Genomic DNA, 13788 nt, shown 5'->3' on the forward strand with positions numbered 1-13788 from the left:
TTTTTAAAAAAAAAAAAAAAAAAAAAAAAAACACAAAGTTCACGTACGTGTAATTTTGTTAGAAGTTCATCCATGCTGCTTTGTTGCGATACAATTTGGAAGTATGGTTCGTGGGATGGACGAAGTTTGGGAATTTGAAAAAGAAATTCCACGAGATAACGATGACTTCGGAAAGATATCGACGGCAGAGAGTCAAAGGTAGAGTTTTCCTGACTATCGTTCCTCCATAAATTTGGGATATTTATTTTTTTCTTCAAGTTTACATACGTATGGTAAATTAGGTGCAACGGAGTATACCCGAAAGCATATTCCACGAATCTCCCCAAAAAGCTTGCACCGAGCTGTCGCCGCCTCTCGTGCAGACCAGACCTCAGAGGTCCGTCATATGTTTGAAGACCGATAGCAAACAATCTAAAGTTAGAAGTGTATGTTCGCTGCACGAGCCGTAGGAAGGCGAAGAGAGTAAGAGAAAGATCGTAGGAGAGCAACGACGAGATTTTAAGCAATGTTTCCGACCACGACAGTAGACGCACGCGTGTGTCACTTGTTGCATTCTGATTTCGATACACGCACCAAAATAACTCTTCCCCGTGTTGGCTCTCACCCCTCTGGACGTCCCTTATCCCCTTTGCGTGCGTGCTACCGTCAGCTCGTTCCCCCTACCTTCTCTTTTACTCTACCATTACGTTTCTCTCTCTTCGTCGTTCATTCACTGCCTCCGTCCTTCTTTACCGCAATATTGCCCTCTCTTTTTCTACATCGTTACCTCCTCGTCTCGCTATACCTGTTCCTTTTGTAGTCATTCATTAGTGCTCCGTCTTCTTCTATCTTTCGCCCCTTTGTCGTCTCTCCCCGCCATAATCCCTGCTGGCCGCTGTATTACTCATTCTTGGACATACTCCCACCGTCTCGAAGCGAGTATTCGCGTCTCAGTCGCACCAACACGGTCGGCTTTTGTCGAAACGTTTTCTTCGTGTGACGGTTGCGCCGAGCCGCCAACAACGTCTCTCTCCGAGTGTCGGTTACATTATATTTCGGAGGCGTACAAGTTTCCCTTTTTCTTCTTGTTTCCTTGTTTCTTTTTTATTCGTCGTATGTCGTTTGCCAGGTTTTTTCCTTACGGGAAGCGGGATCGGACGGGGATCGGTAATTGGTCGTGTTGTACACGATCGTAATTCGTGTATCAAGCACGCGCGCCATGGACTAGGGATTAGTAGGAGTAATAGCCGACGTTGGCTTCCTATTATTTTCCGGTTTTATGGTCCTTGTACGACTACGATGTGTGTCTTTTCGATGTTTAGGGCAATTGAAGGCAAGGGACTTGGAGTTTATATTCGATAACTGGAATTTGCAAACTTGTTGATATTTCGCAAATCCAAGAAATCCTCCATTCTCGCAACTTGTTTCTCGATCGTACGTTTAGTGTTCATAAATGCGAAATTATTTGCTGTTGAACGCTTAGCGACGTCGCACCGCTTACGCCTACCGTAGCTGTCTCCATAAGGTGATAAATAAAATTTCACTAAATCCATCCATCCATCGCAAGATCGATATATTTAATCGTGGAATCTCTAAGATCCTCCTCAGGTCGGATTTTATATCTTTTCTATCTTAACTCTTACTTGTAACCTTAGCTTCTTCTTCCTAATGGTTACTTATTATTTTTTCGTTATTTCTGTTACTTATTTCTTCTCGTTTTTTACCAAAGAGATCTTTCGTTCCCGCGAAGCTAATAACGGATAAAGAAACGTCATAAAAAATTCTGCCAATCTGTAAAGCCTTCTACGTCCTATTTTCTACATATACAAAATCCTTCTGTACAAATTTCCAAGAATGAAAAAAAAAAAAAGAAATAAGAAAAATAGAAGAGGAAGGAAACAGAGAAGAGGAAAAGGATTATAAGGGCAGAGGAGCAATTAATATCAATTAATATCGAGCTCTTTGATCTGCAGCTCGTTTAACGTACTGCCCGTCGTAAATCGTTTCTTTTTCTCTTATTTCGCGTCTCGACCTCTGCTCCAAATTGCTCTTTCTCTCTGTGCTCGTGCGGTGTGCCGGCCTTTTAACGTATATCCTCTGTGCGCTGCTCTTTCTTTCTGGCTGCTGCTTTTCTTCGGGCTGGCCGGTGCCTCGTGACGAGCATTCGGCCGTTTCCGGTTCCCCGGCCTCCACCAGGGGCTTCCCCTTTCGAACTTCCGCTCGTGTCTTACTACGCTTACTACGTGCCCTCCCCTGCCACACACGCGCCTCTCTCATCTCCTATCCTCGTCCTTTTGCCGCTCGTTTGGCTTTCTCGTTTCTTTTTCTTACCCACGTCCTCCTCTTTGATCGACTTGGACGGTGCTGAAATTAAAACGAGACACCGTGGCGCTTCGAATTCTCCGCTCTGCTGGTTAATTTTCTAGAAATGTAGTTGGAGATTCAACGAATGGTACCTGACAGGTACATTTTTGTTGATTACTTGATTTTAAATAGTCACTTTAATAGTCACTCGGTGATTAAAAGGGCAAAGACACCTGAAAGTGGAAAGAACCTGTTGGATCTAAAGATATGGTGGACGAAGGCAAGTAATATACGAATATCTCTTAATATGTTAATACTTTTAAACTTACGAAGATGATAGAGAAATATCTCAGAACGATCGTAGAGGATGATAGGTTTTGATAGGGTTTGCGAAATCACGCGAAAGGATAATTTTTACAACACGGATACCGATAATAACGTAGATACTGAATTAGAAAATTGTACTCTTTTAATTTTCGTTTAAACTCTGTTCTCCACACCGTTTCTTCGTCGCATTTCTATCTCTTCGAACGTCTTCTTCTTTTTTCTTTTCATCTGATACATTCGATTCGAAATGAAACCTGTCTTGAAATCGTTCGTTTAGATCGTAATTTACGCAATCGGTATAATTGAAGATCGTAAGTGTGTCTGTTTTTTAATTAACAGACGTTGATAAATCATATACATTCGCGTATTTTGATTGTTTCTTCCATGAACGGTTGCGTAGATCGGCCGGAAAATTCAGCGTTCGATAAGAAGCCGATCGATCACATTTCCTTTTTCGCCGATACGATCGTTAAGCAAGGGTTGTGTAACGGTTAATTGCACGAAAGTCGCGGGGTCGATTAGGAAATTGTTGCCGCGGCGATCGTTCGTAAAAACGAGAAAGAAAGAGGAAAAAGAGGAAAGAAAGAGGGGAATAATAAAAGGAGAGACGGTTTGCCGCGCGATTGTTCGGTCGTGAGATCTCGCTTTTCGATAAGAGTGACGAGAGAGAGGCAGACGATGGGATAGAGACGAGGAAAGAAATCTGCGAGCGTCCTGCGTCGCGCACAAAACGTTTAATCATATGTCTCAGCGAATGCACACTGATAAAGTCGATCAATCATGGTTCGTCGAATCCAATCGGCCGTAATTAATCGATAGAGACGTTGTTTAATTGGTCGTGGCATTTCTGTCTGTCTTTCTTTCGCTTCTTCTTACCTGGACCGTGTCGCTTTTCATACCGCGAAATCATCGTCGTCCACTCTTTATTTCCGTGTTCTCGATTTCGTCTTTGCGAAATCGGCGAGCATTATCCTGTTGCGTCATATCGGCGAAAGAAATTTAGAAAGAAATAAAAAGCGTCGATATTTACGTTGCATCGACTCTGTACGAAGATAATATCTTTGTAACAAGCCCAAGGCTTGTCCTCTTTTAGATTACCAAGAATACGTCAATACTTTTGACCAAATCAATATTTCGTCTTTTTTTAAAGACAATTTGATGAATTTTCATTTTCGAAAGTTTCTGAATTTTCACCGCGTTACACGACTATCCTTTATTTTTTCAGCAAATGATTAATTGCGATAAATTGGATCGATTCGTCTAATGCGATCTTAGCTGCACGTTATAGTTGTAACGTTAAGTTGCGGAACTTTTGCATCAGCTTGTACAAAACGAAACACTATTAGTATTCGGAAAGTAGCGTTCCACCGATAAGAGCGCAATTCCCAAAAGGTACAAGCTTATCAGTTATCGAGTACACGCAGCGAGGCACACACCTGTCTCAAGGTAGCCTTGCGCGTGGGAGTTAAGCTGAGAACTTGTTTCGAGGATAATCTGCTTCTGTACATTATTCATCGCGGCTGTATCTGCTCGAAGACGGCATTACGTCTCGCCAGCCGGAGACCGCTTCATTATAGAGCCGGGCTGCCTCGATTGCTATTCCTCCGTACCAACTTTTAAGTGTCGCCTTGTTGAGGTTACGGTTGCACGAACGACCACTACAAGTTTCCCTACGCGATGTAACCATTCTTAAGAGATTCGCCAGATTTACGAGGTTTTATCGAGAATTCTCTTAAGCCTCAGAAACGTGAGTCAGTGGGCGATAGAATTTATGAATGTAGAACAGTAGGTGATCTCATACTTTTGAGCAACAGCGTACGTGCTTGAAGACTGTGTATTAATTCCAACCAGGTCATTCACAAATTTCTATCAAATCACCGCACATACGTCGTTATTCTTATCAGTTTCGTTAGAAGTCAAACGGAAGTCACATTTTTCTCGTTACTGTGCAATCGAATTAACCGAATTATTTTATACTTCGAACATTCCATTGCGAATCAGCTTGCAGGAGAAGCAAGCTTGCTTTTCCTACTGATATCGCATCTGTCAAGGCTACGATTCAGAATCTGGAAACAAATGGAACACGAAGTTCCTAAAAGAAATTACATGTGTCAATCGGCTGCCTGGAGAATTACGGAATCTGCTCATAAACCTGACAACGTTTAATTCGACCACGATACGGTGTGAAGCGTTCACGAAATTCGTTCGAGATCGGCAACTGGAAGTCGATGGAGAGGAGATAATGGGGAAATCGGTTTGCCAAATGCTCGCACCGAGTCGCAGACGAGCGCAGAGAAGCGGCAGAGTGAACGCTTGCGTTCAGGGAGACCGGAAACTGTCGCCTCTTCCCTCCCTCCATTCTCGTTCTTTTTCTTTCTCTGTCAGTTTCGCTGGCTCGACGATGTCCGCGTCCTCCCTTTCCTCTTGTTCCGTCTCGTTTGCACGGACGTACGGGACGGTGGACTTTCACGCAACGATCTCTGCGTTCCGATATTGCGTTGCGGCAATAATCGGCCGTTGCGAGAGAAAACTCGTGTTGTTGGGACAATCGTTTGCCGGCGGTGCGGCGCGGTGGCCTCGCATAATCAGCGCTGAAAGTTTTGGCGAGAAAGCCGGCGGTTATTTAACGCGTTGCTACACGCCTCCTCCCGAGTCTACGATCTTAATGGTATTATGCAATCGAACGTTTCTGCTTCACTCGCTATTCCGAGGTTCCAGTCACAATATTTCTGCTCGTACATCGATCAAAATGATTAAGCGATCGTTAGTGTGAATGGTTCTATTGCATCAAACGAGAGAACTGAAGCGAAGATGTTTTACAGAATTGATAAATTGACGCGTTACTTTGTTTGATATTATAGATACGATTATAAGTGTACGTGTACGATGTTTCGTAATATACGTGCCAATTTCTTTGGTTTCTGAAAATAATTTCACTCAAACGTTGATTATATGCTCTGCGTCGATAATTAAGAAATTTACAGGAAAAGGAACTTCCAAACTTGGAATCTAATTCTTCGGAGCACCTTATTCCATTTCGCGCTGGATTTTCAATCGGAACACCTGTATCTGCCTCGATCGAAGTAAATAGCACAGGATCTGAGGTTGAATCTCCGTACAGACGCATCTGGTTGGCCGGTTAGAGCGCTACTCTATCACGATCCCATCCATTTACGCGCAATCTCCATTGTCAGACGCGAGAAGCCGCGGCAGCCACGGAGGAAAGAGTTATGGGCCGTTTTCCTAGGTGATAGAAGGTGGAGCGCACCACCTTCTCCTGTTGCAGCCACGTGAACGAGCCCCGCGGTGCGACGTCACTTCCTTTACTCGGCTTCTCCTTCCATTTTTCTTTCTCTCACTGCCAGCGGGAGGAGGAGGATCGGCAGGGATCGGGCTCACCTGCCCCGCTACGGTCACTCGACTTCCGCTAACCCCAAGCGCGCGAGCGCATGGCCCACGGCCACGTAACCGTGACTTCTTCTTCTTTCGCTTCTTCTTTCCTTATTCTCTCCTTCTTTCTTCCCACCTTTTCTCGTTAATGCTTCCGCTCTCCTTTTTTGTCCGTGATCTCACGGACTCGGTTAAATTGACATTCGTTTTATCAAAGATCGTTGATCGTTCATTAACTTGTTAATTTCGGAGGTTAACGAGGTAGTAACGTTTCAAGACAACATTTGACAAGAGCATCGAGTTCTTATGATCTCTTTAAAATCGGTATATTTTTATCATTATCGTCATCGTAGATGGAATTATCGATAGAATTAGTTTAAACCTATTTCTTTAATTTTAATCGATAATGGAAAAGTCTTGTGTTTATCGAGTCGTTCGGATTGGATTAGGAAGCCCCGTTTTTCTCTACGTGTCGTTTCGTTTTAATTCAGGGCGGATAAATGAGAATATATTTACGTTTGCAGGCATTAAAATCGATTTAACTAAAATTAATTTCGTTCGATAAGCATTAACTTGCTGATTATGGATATTTTCGACTCGGTTACTCTTAAAACGAACCCTGATCCCGTGGAATGGAAAATTATGCAACGATCGAGCGATGCACTCGCGTGGTCATCTCCACAGTTCGTTAAATTTCTATGCTAATTAATACGAGAAACCACGGTTCGTCCGAAAACGTACACTCCCTCCTCTTCGTTTTTACGATCTGAACCACGTTACGCGTCCGCTCTAATGTATTCCAACCCGAGTTTATGCCTTCGCCCGGCATTCGAACGGTCGTTAAGATTCCCCCTATTAATTAATATATGAAACTCGATGCGGGTCGAGAGGTGTTCGCTTTCGATCTCTTCCATGTTCACACCTGCGTACTTCGCCTGGAACCGCTTCGCGAAACTACCGGTTTCATCCCATAAACGTTAATCTTGCACGAAGATTGTCGTATTCTTATTTAAGCCTTATTGCCCTTTCAATTATTCGTTCGATAAACCGCGAAATAACGGACACGCGCCACTTACATCGAGGACGAAGAGGAAGTTTTCTTACTCCAGCAACTCTTTCCCATGCTGTTCATCTCGCAAGTATCAAAATTTACCTCATAGTTATGTATCGCTTTGCAAAGTCACGAAGGACCAAAGAAACGACTCTACAATGTCCGAAAGATAGTGAAACGATCTCTATTTATCGCATCTCATCGTAAGAACTACCTCGCGTCCATATATCTCGTAAATAAAATCTCGTTGGGAAAGGGGAGGAAAAAGTAGCGGCGAGGAGGAATAGGGATAAAAATGCGGAGTAAATGAGCGAAAAAGATAGGTATAAAGGCAAAGTCGAAGGAAGTGACGTGTTACGGATAGGCTATCCTACGGTTCTCCTAAGGAGCAGTTTCCAGCGGCGAGGAAAGGAACACGGCCTGCTGCTGTCTGTATCTCCCTTCCTCGGTCTCTCTTTCGTGCCTTATAAGTTTATGCGTTCTCACGCTCTCCATCCCACCTCTACGTTTAAACTATACCTTCTGCGCGCGGTCGCGCGCCTCTTTGAAACACTCTGCCTTCGTCTCCTTCCTTTTTTCGTTGCTCTAGAATGCCAACGTCTACCGTGCTCCTTAATAAGTTCGCAGCAAGCGTACAGTACGAATGGAACTTTTCTTAGTTTACGAGGAAACGCTGCAAGGATACGAATTGATAATCTCATTAAGCGAAGATTTAATTCTCTGGTCGTTGGTAAAGATCGCGCGAAATATCAATTAATTGGTGGAATAGTAGTCTGTGAATAAATATGGATATCGCGAATAGCATATGATACGACGTATGTATTTATTAGCTCTTGCCTTTCATCTTCGACAGACTTTCGATTTTAGACACGACTCCTTGCAAATTATATGTAACTGAGTTCCTTATTTCCTTACTCGAATCTTATTCCATTATATAAAATTCTTGTTTGCTTTCTTTCTGTCGTTATTAATTGTCGCTACGGAAACTTTGCCCGAGTAATTTAATCAATCGTATACTCTTAGCAATCTTCTAACATCATATTATACGATACGAAAGACTTCAACATCAGGTTCGTTCGAATTGGTATTTCCTTAAAAAAAAAAAAAAAGAAAAAATAGCTCGTTCAGTTGCAGACGTTGTAGCCGACTTCGTAACTCAAATTACGTATCAATACAGTATACAAATATCATATAAAACATTCATGGCGAAGTGCGTTGTACGAAGAGGGTTCGTACCCTAGAAAACTCTGTCGGAATAACTGTTCGAAGGCGCAGGAGGCTTCCGATCGCGATCGAGCGGGCTCCACGCGCTTACACGCGTTCATTGTATATCGGGTTGCCTCGCAACGCGCATCAGCTCTTCCTAGTTATAATAAACGGCGTAAAAAACCCGAGCAAAAACCTGCCTAGCCTTCGGCAAGTGTACACCATGGAACAGCTTCTGCTCTCTATCACCGAGTCCATCCTCTGCCTCTCGTTTCTTCCCCTCCGAACTTACATATCGTTCCCCTTTCTCCACTTCTCGTTTTCTCTCTTCTTCTCTCTCTCCATAGAACTCACCGTAGGTGTTGTTGTTGTTGTTGCTGTTGCCGTCTGTCGGATAGGCTACTTCCTTCCTCTTGCGGTCATCCCGCTCTCGTTCCTTCTTTCTCTCTCTCTCTCTCTCTTCTGCTTCGACCACTCGTGAATCCCAACCTTTCACTCTACCGCTGTTACCTTCTTTATGCTTCTTTATCATTCTGCGTGTCATTTCTTCCCTGAAACCGCGCATACGCTTATAGCCTCCTCATGGCCGACTCTCGTCTCATTATTCTGGAAGATGCTGGCTGCTCTCGTTGCTTTTTCGTTCCACCGCCTCCTTCTGTGTTCCTGTGTCCGTCTCTCTCTACCTTCCGCTTTATTAATATCCACCGCTGGCTGATCGACGGTTACGATTTTCTCGCGCTGCCTTCCGGGTTCTCGGCCATGCAGCCGCGCACGGATTATAGACCCGCGACCGAGAGCGGATTTGTGAATGGGACGAACCAGGTCGGCCTCTCTTCGGATACTCTGCTCGATCAGATAATCGTTTAACTCGACGATCTTTCTCTTTTCGGTTCGATGTTCCGAAGGAGATAGGTTCGCGTGTAGAATGACTCCGGTGGTCAAAAGAAGGTACGATGGACGACTGAGCGGAGTGTAAAAATCTTCGATGAATAGCAAAACGGAAGGAACTCCGGTGGCAGTACGAGCCAACGAGGTAAATTCATTCCCACGGTTTATAGCAAACACGAAACCAGTCGAGGCAAATAAAAGTCATCGAAACGAGCTGTCACACGATTTTATCTGCTATTTAATAATACTGTATTACTTACAATTAGCTTCCCTCTTAAAAAGAAAGAGAACCGGCCTTGCTCTGTTCCTCGAATAGCGCGCAACTTCGATCGATCCGAGCAACGCGAATCTAAAAATCTTGAAATTAAATGAAAGACCTGATTTTTTTTCCTCTCTCGTTCCATTCACCCTCGCTCGAGCCTGTGACGAATATATTCGCCTGCGGTCCGGTTGTTTATCGGTTGCCGCACCTGTTGTCCGTGATTAGAGGCAAGATCCGGACTCTACAAAGTCGGCGGAACGTTTCCCAGCTAATTTATCGAAACGAATGCCGCGCAACCGGTTGGCAAAGAAGGTTGACCGCTGGGAGGAGGGTCTCGCGCGTATACTCTAAACTCTAAGTTAAACGGAGTAAAACGCGCCTGAATGGATAAAAATTTCCGATATCGTTTCGTAATTCTACGATAGGACGCTTGACATCTTTCGTTTTTTCATTAAGCGATACGAACAGATTCGATCTGTCGATTTGAATATTGCGTTACGTTACATCGGTAAGATTCAATTTTAGATTAGAATATTTTTTTGGACGATTAGAACATTCTGGAAATCATTTATTCCTCCGGTATGTCGGATGTCATACGAAAATTGATGAAAATTTTCCATGTACGCGTTCGTGTTAAGCTATTAATCGCTTATCTATGCGAACATACGACATATCGCGTGTATGTTTTATCCAACTTGTGCGTCGAAAATTTTCATTCATTTAGAAGCGTGATACGTGATCGAATCGGAGGATGGTATTTTTTCTTAGACAAACTCCTCTGGTTTCCGAACCACGCGTCTTAATGTTTGCACAAGCCTCGAACGTGATTGACACTGATTTATATTGCGCTTTATTATGCACGGTTGCTAGTGGTAATACCAGCTGGCTGCCTAATCTCTCCCTGCGAAGCGTCTCTGCAACGGATTCATAAATCATGCAGCAATCGTGGCTCTGTTCGAGTCCACTCCATTTCTAATAGCTTTCTAATTATTCTGTGTCACCCTTGATTGCCAATTAGCAATAAACCACGCTCTACTTACCCTGGATAACTAGCGTTCCGTTCGATCTTATCTCTGTCTCATTTTCTTGAAAAGTTCTTCGAAATAATCGAACCCACTATCTTGTAATAGCCCTGCAAGTATGGCGTTACGTCAATTTTAATCAAACTTTGTAGATTTATTTATTTATTTACGTATTCGCATACCTATATGGAAAGAAAAATCCTTTGGGATAACGGGAGCGTTGACAAGTGATCTCTTAAAAGAGATGCGTACTTGGTGCACGATTTAAGCTTTTCCGAGGCGAGAAGCCTTTAGTCGATAGGAAACGATACTGTACTACGATATTTCGAACGTGACAGTATGGACTAATACGGAGTCAAATTACTGAGTCAAATTGCAGACGAGATCGAAGCAAAGAAACGGTACGGCATACGCAAAGTATCGTGGAAAAATGTCGATATTCCGAATACGAGACCTCTTGGCTTTAAGCGTCTTAGCCGTGATAAGTGGAATGTGAGAAAAGAGGCCGACGGTAAAATAAATATCCAAGTCGCAATTGTTTAATTTATAGTCTATACTCACAGTCTCTACAGCAATATTTTTATTGGCCGTCGTTTAGGTACATTTATAGGGTGAAATGTTAAGGGTAAATAAATATTTCCTGAAATATTTTGGGAAATGTTTCGAGGTAGTGAGATTGCGTGGATGAAATCCTGGATCAAATGCGATTCGATCCTATCGCAACAAACTTTTCGCGTACTTTCAATATCGATTATTACGATTATTCCTCGAAATGTAATAACGTTTCAAGGATATCAAGCTACTTTTAAAACAGTGACTCACCACGTTTCGGAAATGATCGGTTCACCGTACCAATCATCTTCGGATCATTACTAAAAAATCAGCCTTTCCTTCTAAGACGAGGAGAAGAAAAAGAAGAAGAAGAAGAGGAGGAGGAGGAGGAGGAGGAGGAGGAGGACGAAAAGGATGAAAAAAGAAGGTAGAGCGATTCCATTCAAGATCTACTCGCGTCAGGGCACGGAAGTCGCCTCGTAATACTCGGCAGCCCGGTTTTCAGTGGAATAATCGACGCGAATACGTAGCATTCGGTGGAAGGCGAGACGTAATTACGCCGTACGCTCGAACGCAAACACTATTTAACAACGTCGGTAATTTCTGCTTGTCCCTCCGCCTTTCCCGCGCCACACGCTCTCAGCTCGAGGATGTTGCCTCGCGGTGATTAATGTGAAACTTCTTGCTCGCGGACAAGGCTAAAAATTTCTTACGGGACGCATTTCCGGCAGTACGAGACCATTCATAAACTCGCCACTCGATATCCAGCGGACACGATGGAGAAAACTTTTACTCGTAGCGAAGCTAATCGCGCTGAAAGCCAACTTTATTTCGCAGCGTAGAAGCAACTTTGGGTAGCTTTTTTTGCCGAGTCAGGTGACTACGTTGCGTCGTATCGGGCAAGTGATGGTAATATCAATTGTCATGGTATTCGAGCCGAAGCAAATTGATGTAATGAAAAGATGAAAGATATCATAAATTTGCAAATTTTTTATCGACAGTAAAGAAACTCGTGTATGTCGAAGAATGAGATTCGTCGCGTCATTGATCAATAGCGACATAGTGTAAGCAGTATATTATATATATTCCTTTAGAAATCGACGCGAGAATCGAACGATAATTAACATCATCTTTAACGTTGTATCTTTTAATACGAAAGAGCGTGGCAGTCGCGCTAGAAGCATGGAATATTCCAGAATCTTGTACAGCTGAAACATGCCTCGAACGAGGTTCCAGATGCTTCGTAGGACAGTAGTTTAAAACAAACGTCCGAATTAATTAAACGATTGCAGAGACTGGCTTTTCCTTTTATCGACGTTTAGTATAGTATAGCTAATCGTAATTGTAATTTGTTCGACAATGCGTAACGTACAGTATACCGCGAAATAATTTCTATATGGATGTCCCAACTGTCTGGACAAAAAGAGAACGTTAAAAAACGAATACTGGGTAAAAATTAGGCAAGAAAGAAACGAGGAGCATCGTCGGACTCCATTCACAAAAGCGAAGCGTAGCACGCGAAACCTCCTCGAGGATTCATTCATCGGGCATTCCTCCCCCGCACGTGTTGCCGGGGAAAACCGCCCCCGGTGTTGGAGGGACGCGTCAGAAAATCTTGGCGCGAGCGAGATCGTCGGCCCGTGAATAGTATTCTTTTGCGGTCGTCGCGACGTCAGCGGCAGCGAGAGGCAGAAGGAAAAGCGTAGCTGGTTGGTGGGGGCAGTTTCAGCCGGGCAGACTACACGGTTGAAACGTGTGGCTGAGGCATGAATGAACGAGCCGACCGAATGAAGGAATGGTCTGGTCTATGTCTGCGTCTATCCATGAGGGGCCTCGTACACTCTCTCGCGCGATCATCTTTAACCTATGGAGCAACGAGGACAAATATATATAACCCGCGCTTGTTAGAGAGGAAAGATGAACGCGAGAAAAAAAAGAAGAGAGATATATGTAGATGCGTACGCCTAGAAGAAGACGAAACGATAGGAGCGTAAGAGAGGAGGATGGAAGTATTGGAGAAAAAGAGATTCAAAGGGTGACGAAGGTACGTAGGAAGAGGAAGAAGGATGGAGTAGCGTGTAATTGACGAAGATGGCGAAGGTAGTATAAAGAAGGAAAGAAAAAGGTTGGGAGTGGGAGAATCGTGGTGGTAGGAACGAGACGGGAAGCGGGTGGTCGTGTGCGCCGACGCCAGTGTGAGTTTGCCGCGTCGCGTCGACGGGAGAGTATTCATTCATAAAACTAAGCGAGGAGTGAGGCTAAGCCAGCGTGCACCAGGATTGGTGGGGACCCGACACCGGGAGAGACCGTCTCTCCTCTCTCTTTTTCTCTTCTTCGCGCGCTCGTTTCTCTCTATCGGCCGATCGTCTCTTGTTTGTCTCTACCGATCGTGTGTTTCCTCGGTATATCGTTACCTTGGCGTTTTACTCGTGAATCCTCGTGTTTGCTTTTCTTTGTCGCTTGTGACCCGTTTCTTCGGACAAATTCGCTTTTCTCAGTAAGTTTTCCGATTTACGTCGTTCGTTTTAATACGCGCCGCTTCCAAAGTTTTGCAAATTTCCAAAAACCCGGTTCGCACGATCTGCTGCTGCTGTCTGTATAGACGCAACGGGAGCGATCGTATCCAATTTGCTATACGTATATCCATTTTCTCTGTCCTTTTCCCCTCTCGAAGTCATATTTGGCTCGGTACACGCAGACCCGCAACGATCTCCGTTATCTCGTCAGCCAGCCAACGAGCGAATCTACGCGATTCAACGGGCCGAAGGACAAGGAATAACCCACGGTGCTTGTCCACCTCCGCCGTC

At 44.0% G+C, this 13788-nt stretch overlaps 1 protein-coding gene across 5 annotated transcripts in view; it reads left to right on the forward strand.

Moving 5' to 3' along the window:
- LOC100745810 (ETS-like protein pointed) overlaps positions 1-13788 on the forward strand; it is a 146539-nt gene that overhangs the window by 70794 nt on the left and 61957 nt on the right. The gene's annotated exons all lie outside the window — the stretch shown is intronic.

This window comes from Bombus impatiens, unplaced genomic scaffold (genome assembly GCF_000188095.3).
Source record: "Bombus impatiens unplaced genomic scaffold, BIMP_2.2 scf_0091, whole genome shotgun sequence".
Classification (NCBI taxonomy): Eukaryota; Metazoa; Arthropoda; class Insecta; order Hymenoptera; family Apidae; genus Bombus; species Bombus impatiens.